General features: G+C 39.5%; 1 pseudogene; it reads right to left on the reverse strand.

The window, feature by feature from the left end:
* Positions 1 to 386: 386 nt before the first annotated feature.
* Positions 387 to 3,203, reverse strand: LOC128104519 (26S proteasome non-ATPase regulatory subunit 14-like; annotated as a pseudogene).
* Between the last annotated feature and the right edge of the window lie 3,749 nt (positions 3,204 to 6,952).

Raw genomic sequence — 6,952 nt, forward strand, 5'->3', positions numbered from 1 at the left:
AAAGAACACTATAATCTGTTCAAATTAATGAGATCCTTCAAGGAGGCTTGAGAAAAAAAATACAAAATTGCTCAAATACTTATTTTTTATTGTAAATGTATTTTATTTTTTAATTAATAGTCAAAATTTACTTTTTTTTTCCAAATGGGATCTTAAAAAAATTCATTCTCTTTGATGTATTCTTAACACAGCTTTGGAATCTTCAAAATCCTGACTAAAGTAACAGGAGTAACTGTGTAACTGAGACCAGAGGTGTCACAGTGCTGAAACGATACACATGTCTTATACTTCACCAAATACACCTTTAGAGTTCCTTTGACTGTGAACTTTAGGAGCAATGGAAGAAGAGACACCAAAATGTATTGCTAACAGCTTTTTGTGTTGCTTTACTTAAATGCAACAGTATGAAACATGGCTGCAAAACACTAGACAATATTTGAAGTCATAAGTACATCCACATTATCTTCCACATAGTGTTTGGGATCCTGCTTGCTAACATTCCTTATTACCAGTCATCGGGGTGTCATGTTTTCTTCTACAGCCTTATTGTAACTCTTGGTTAATTCTAACATCTCTTTTGGCACTGACTTACTTTGTTTAAAATGTTCACTGTAATTCTGAGGTGTCAAACATTCCACCCAACTCTTCTTAGGCAAATTTAATATCTTCTGTTTCGGCTCATTTTTACTGAAAATGAACAGTAATAGAGTAATGGTTTCTGTTTATGAATTAATTGAATTATTAATGCCTGGATACATAGTTTGTTTCATTGACTCACATTTAAAGCTGTCTTGGTTCATGTTTTAAGGCCATTGTCATGTTAGAACCAGTCAATCTGAAGGCATTGATAACAACTTTGCCTTTTAACTCTGGGATCCACAACCTGCCACAGCTCTTTCTAGAAGTGTCAGAGCTCTGCTGAGTGTTGAAACCCACACCAAGTGCCAACAACCAAAGCCAGGGTGACTGCATACCAACTAACAACCATCTCTGAATCCCTGTTTGTTTTTAGCATATCTGACATTTTGGTTTGGAACACTGGATCAATAGCTTTGCCACTGACACTGTTCCTGACTGTGGCAGAGCCAACACATCAGTCACTCTGATGGTGTAATCATCAGCAAATTCCTGAAGAGTTAGACCCATAACTTCCATGGAAACCCTATCACGGCCATGTTGTAATGTCTTTAGCAACGTCAAGGAAGATATACAAACTTGTTCTGCTGTGATGGAAGGCAGGAGGCTCTGTGGATGACCCTGGCCCAGTGCGGGTATTGATCAGCTATGTCCTTGGTGGGAGGCTCTGGCTCACTGCAGGCATACTTCCTCCACATCTAAGGAGTCTCTCCACGTATTTACCTGCAACTATAACCCTTATATTGTTGAGCTTCAATTTATTGAATTTAAATTTTTTAAAAAATAACTTAGACTCCTGATAATTAGGGCAGGTATAATTTTTCCTTAGTATTTTTTTTCTTTATCTCCTGGCTTTCCAACAACACATCTTTCAGGACAGCAGCTCACATTCGACGAGGATCTGCATAGAGAATATACCACGAGTCAGCCTGAGTCTACCCAAAAGAGTCACCCATCTGCACATATTCCTAAAATACTACGTTTTAAAGTATCTGAAAAGTTAGTTCATGCGATATGCTAAATTACCTTCGTAATTTTCTTCCTGTCTTATTTAATTTTGGATGCCAATGTTACTATTCGTGACAACCACAATCAAGCTTTTTGTGGCCAGTCCCTTTCATAGAACATATCGTTTAGCAATAGAGACTTACTTCTCCCATCTTTGTGTTCTAGAACAGTATCTGGTGCTCAATAAGCAAGCAACACCCTTAAAATAGCTAAGTGAGTGAGCAAGACGATAAAGACATCATGGCTGAGAACTTGTTACACAAACACCAAAGGCCCAGAACTCCAGTGCTCAAAAAGAAGCAGCTGCAGAGTTCAAAAGCTGCTTCTCTTTTCAGATTTGGATGTAACTGTGATTTTGAAATATGCGGTTGCCTGAAGATCACAGTTCCTGCAGTTTATGGTCACTTTTTAAAAAGAGTGACATTTGTTGCAGTTGGCTCACACAGGAGAGAGAGAGAGAGAGAGGGAGAGGGAGAGAGAGAGAGAGAGAGAGAGAGAGAGAGAGAGAGAGAGAGAGAGAGAGAGAGAGAGAGAGATCTTGCAAAGTTGCTGGCACTGTAATTTCTGGGCTGGCTTGGGGAGTGAAGTTTTGTTAATTGATTTCTGCCCACCCTTTCAGGGAATGGCTAGGAAGTCACACCTGTGAAACATTGTACGTAAGCAGCAGGGTCTTTGCACAGCCCAAAAGTCAGATGGGAAAGAACTGGGGTGCCACTCTGCTCCTTGACAAAGATGCTCAGGCTGAGTTCTGTCATCTGCCCATCTGATGGTGCCTGCTGGTCAGGGCTTTCCCACAGCTGGATGGAGCAGGGCAGGGACTAGGGACATATGATCCTTCTTGCTTCAAGAATAATCTCATTAAAAATAAAAAGACAATCAATACATAGTAGCTAGCTTGTTATTTACTTGCCTCCCAGAGGAAATTAAAATTTTATTTATATATTTATTAAAAATACTTCACTTAATGTATAGAGATACAGTTTACATATTAAATAGCAGTATAATAAATAAGTTGAGATAGCTTTAAACAGAAAAATTGGGAAATATTTCAGGTTAGAAACTCCTTTAAATTTTAAATAAAAAAATTTTAGGAGACATAGTGAGATTTTGTCTCATATCTTTTTCAGAAAGTAATAACAAAAGGCAGCAATGTCCTGTACTTCTGGTACTATTTCTGATGCCTTCTCATGTGAAATGATACATCTCATCTATCTCCTGCTGCTGCTTCTCCACTCCAGGGGAGAAATCAGAGGTGGCTATTTACTTAGTGATAGATTTGTGCTGTCAGTGTGAACACTACCCTTGGTAAACACCATCCGTTGCTCTTCTGTCAGCAAGTGTACTGAAGACACATTTCTGAATCTCCTTAAAGAGATTCACTCTGCTGCACCCCTGAATGTTGCCTCCCTCCAAGTGATTCCACTGCCTTCACTCTTCCTCATTGGAAATACCTCCTCTGCTTTCACTTCCACAAACTGGAGCTCTCCCTCTGACCTCTGAGTTATGTGGCACAGAACAGAAGATGTTAAAAACAGGCCATCTCTGGCAAGAAGAGCCATTGAACGGGAATGTGGCCTCTCTAGGTCTGAGTCAGCTCCAACGGTGCAAGTGGCTGTGACTTTCCATACGCCACTGATGTGTGAGCAGGACCATCCTTTCCTCACTGAGGAGAGGTTCTGTGCAGGACAAATCTCTTTTCTTTTGCTTTAAAATTATAGTTATGGCAATGTACACAAATTTACTACTCTACACATTTTAGCATAGTTCAGTTCCTTATTATATTCATTTTATTGGGCCAACACCATAATGACATTCCCCATTTCCAGAAGATGTTTTTTTTATCTTCCCCAAGTAAAACTGTACATATTAAAGTTTCCCTGATTCCATTTCCCTCCAAGTCTTCTATTATCTCCATTCTATATTCTATTTCTATGAACTTGATAGAACTAGGGCATTTGTATGAATGTCTATGTAATATTTGTTGTTTTATATAATGAAATTTTTTTCGCTTCCAAGAGTCACATAAAAAAATAAATGAGCTATGTATCCTTCCTTCACCTATGGCTAGGATGTGTAGGACTGTAGTCTGGGCGGACTGCACCATGAAATCTCATATATCACCTACCACTGTTTTCTAGCCTGCTTCCCTGAAGGTACTGAACTTTCTCTCTTCCAGAATGTTCCAATCAAGAGAAATGGAAAGTTTAGTGTCAAATTTTATTTGTGGGCAGAGATCAGAAACAGGCCCATTAAAATCTTTGCCCTTGGCAGAGGCATTTATAGAAAAACAAAGCGGTTATACAATCCTTGCCAGACTAATATTTGTTAGCATAATATTGGTTAGAATAAATACAAAGAGTATGGAAAAAACTTCATTAGCCAAATGACTGGATGGGTGCCTAGCCTGTAGCTGATTTTCTAGAGTAGACTTTTTTTTTCTTTCTGATTTTTAGTTATTTGACATTTTCACTCTCTCTTTCCCAAATTTTCCTAGATCCACAATCCTTCCCTTGCTACCCAAAGCCCCCTTCCCTCCATGCAGGTCAATTTGTGTTGCTTAAATACTTCCACTGGAGCATGGTCAATTTATCAGTTTTTTTAGTATTTTTCCCCTGTACTTTCCTCTCTCAGCTAAATATTGTTAATACCTCCTTGGCTTTTGGTGGAATCATGTCCAACTCCTCTCTTCATGCTGGGATTTGTCTGGCGTAGGCTTGCTCAGGTCTTGTGGATGCTGCTACTACAGCAGTGAGTTCCTGGGTGCAGCTACAATGTTGTATCAGAAGACACTCCTTCCTTGTAATCATGTTCTTGGTCTGACGATTGTAGTAGATATGGGTTCTATCTGTGGAATGCGACTTAAATAAATAAGAGAGTGGTTGGTTACTCCCATAATGCTTGTGCCACTACTGTATCAGTGGGCAGTACGTGTATAGATATATTTTAGGAAGCTCCTACAGTAGTAGGTTTCCATATGACTTTTTTGAAAAGCCTTTAGTGTTATTTCTCTCTCATCTTCCCTCTCCTACCCTGACCTCTCTTCTCTCACCCCATTTTATCCCTTCTTGTTTCATAATTACTTTTTAACCCTTTATACCAGTGCATTCTATTTTCTCTCCTTTGAAAGTCCTTCCCCTGCAGGGGTCTATGTGACGTTCTCTGGCAGCAGAGAGATGGACCGTGGGAGGCAAGAAAGCAGTTTGGTGCATGACTCAGCAGCCAGTGTTGTTTCAAACTTTGGGAGTCTGACCTTGATTGGCTTATTTTATGCTTATTTAAATACAGCACAGTCTAGTGAAAACTGTTCTTGTGATGATTAACTCAGTCACACATGTACAATAGTGTGCCTAAATCTACTTGAGGAACAAAATTATATGATGTGACTACACTGAACTCTTTGTAAAGTACACGTGACACCTTTCATAAAAACAGGTTGCATAGACTGAGAAAAACAAATCTGCAGAATGGGTCTGGAGAAGGATCTTCAGCCACACAGATTGTACAAAGGTCACCAGACTAGAAAACACATCTGCTTCAGGCTTCTGGATGAAAATCAGGTTTTGTATTCCTTCCCCTGAAGGAACAGTCCTGTGTGCTTAACGTTCCAGGTTCCCCTAGTGCAGCTGTTCTCAGCCTGTGTGTGGGTTGTGACCCCTTCAGGGACTGAATGACCCTTTCACAGGGGTCACCTAAGACTATCAGAAAACAAAGATTTTTACATTATGACTCATAATAGTAGTAAAATTACAGTTATGAAGTAGCAATAAAAATAATTTTATGGTTGGGGTCACCATAACATAAGGAAATGTATTAAAGGGTCACAGCATTAGGAAGGGTGAGAACCAGTGCCCTAGTGCATGTCTGTGTCCACAAAAGACCTCTGTGCCTCCTACACTCTCCATGGGCTCTTAGTAATTTACTGACCTCTATAGATATTCTGAATGAAACACACATATCTGAAAGTTCAAAGCTAACATCTATAAAGGAGAGGAAACATGTCATATTTGTCTTTCTGGGTCTGCGTTACCTCACTCTGGATGACTGTTTTTGTCTCCACCCATTTGCCTGCAAATTTTATAATTTTAATTTTCTTAATAGCTGAGTAATATTCCATTGTGTTAGTATACCATATTTTCATCATATGTTCATCAGTTTATACACATCTAGGCTGTTTCCATTTCCTGGCTATTGTGAACAGAGTAGCAATGACCATTTATGAGCAAGTATCTCTATAGTAGATTACAGAGTCATTTAGGCGTATTCTCAGTAGTATAGATGAATCATGTAATCTGTTTTCAGTTCTTCGAGGAACCTTTGTACTGATTCCCATAGCCCTTTTGCCTTATCTCTGTCTCTGGTCTGAGCTGACATAATGCTTGGAAAACATTTAAATGAATATGAATTCACCAGTGGCTCAAGAAATGCCCAAAGCAGAGTTGAACAAGGCAGCAGTGGTCAGCTGGAAGCTCTGGCAGGAAAAGTCAACTGGGCCTTGGCACTCTGTGTAAATGAGAGAATTATGAGACTTTGGGGGAGGATTAAGGCATAGCTTGATGTGGGACATAGTAAGTACTCAATAAATGTTCAATCTCTTTACTACTAGATCCTGAATACATCACCTCCTTGTTTATGGGCTCCTTTGTATAAGGCATTACAATGTCTCAGATACAAGACCATCCCACCCCATCATGCCAATCTCACCTGCAGCTTAAGTGCACACTCCGGGGAGATGTTCACTCTGCTCTACTAATGCCCATGTTCTCATGCTATGCCCATGTTCTCAGTCCAAAGAAGTTTCTGTTGGAATACCCTGTTCTTTAACTGTGGAATATACAGAGCTTTGTGATTCACCATGGAGTACTGCACAATGATGTCAAGTGATTACACAACCTCTGGTCTTATAATGTACACACTACTTTAGGATGGATACCCATTCCTGCATGTTCCCTAAATGTACAGACTCCAGCAGTCTCACTAGTATATTATCTGTAAGTTGAGAGTTCAGGGAGGTGATAATCTGCTGTAATATTGACATGGGGCTAAAGAAGAGGGTGCAAATGCCCTGTGGGAAGGTGGGTGCTCATGTTTGATAGTCAAATGTCTGTTTCCTTTTTACATTTTCCTGAAGCTTTTATGAAACCTCCCCTGACCTATCTTGGAAAGTCAGTTTTCCTCTTCAAAGACCTTACCTTTTCCAAGATAGTAGTTTTCACAGGTGGCTTAAGGCTTCTTCTGGATGAATGATAATATGTACACACCAATCTCCCTATTTCTTTGGTTCTTATTTGTTAAGTTATAGATTTTAATT

This window comes from Peromyscus californicus, unplaced genomic scaffold (genome assembly GCF_007827085.1).
Source record: "Peromyscus californicus insignis strain IS unplaced genomic scaffold, ASM782708v3 Scaffold_8__1_contigs__length_139910024, whole genome shotgun sequence".
NCBI classification, from domain to species: domain Eukaryota; kingdom Metazoa; phylum Chordata; class Mammalia; order Rodentia; family Cricetidae; genus Peromyscus; species Peromyscus californicus.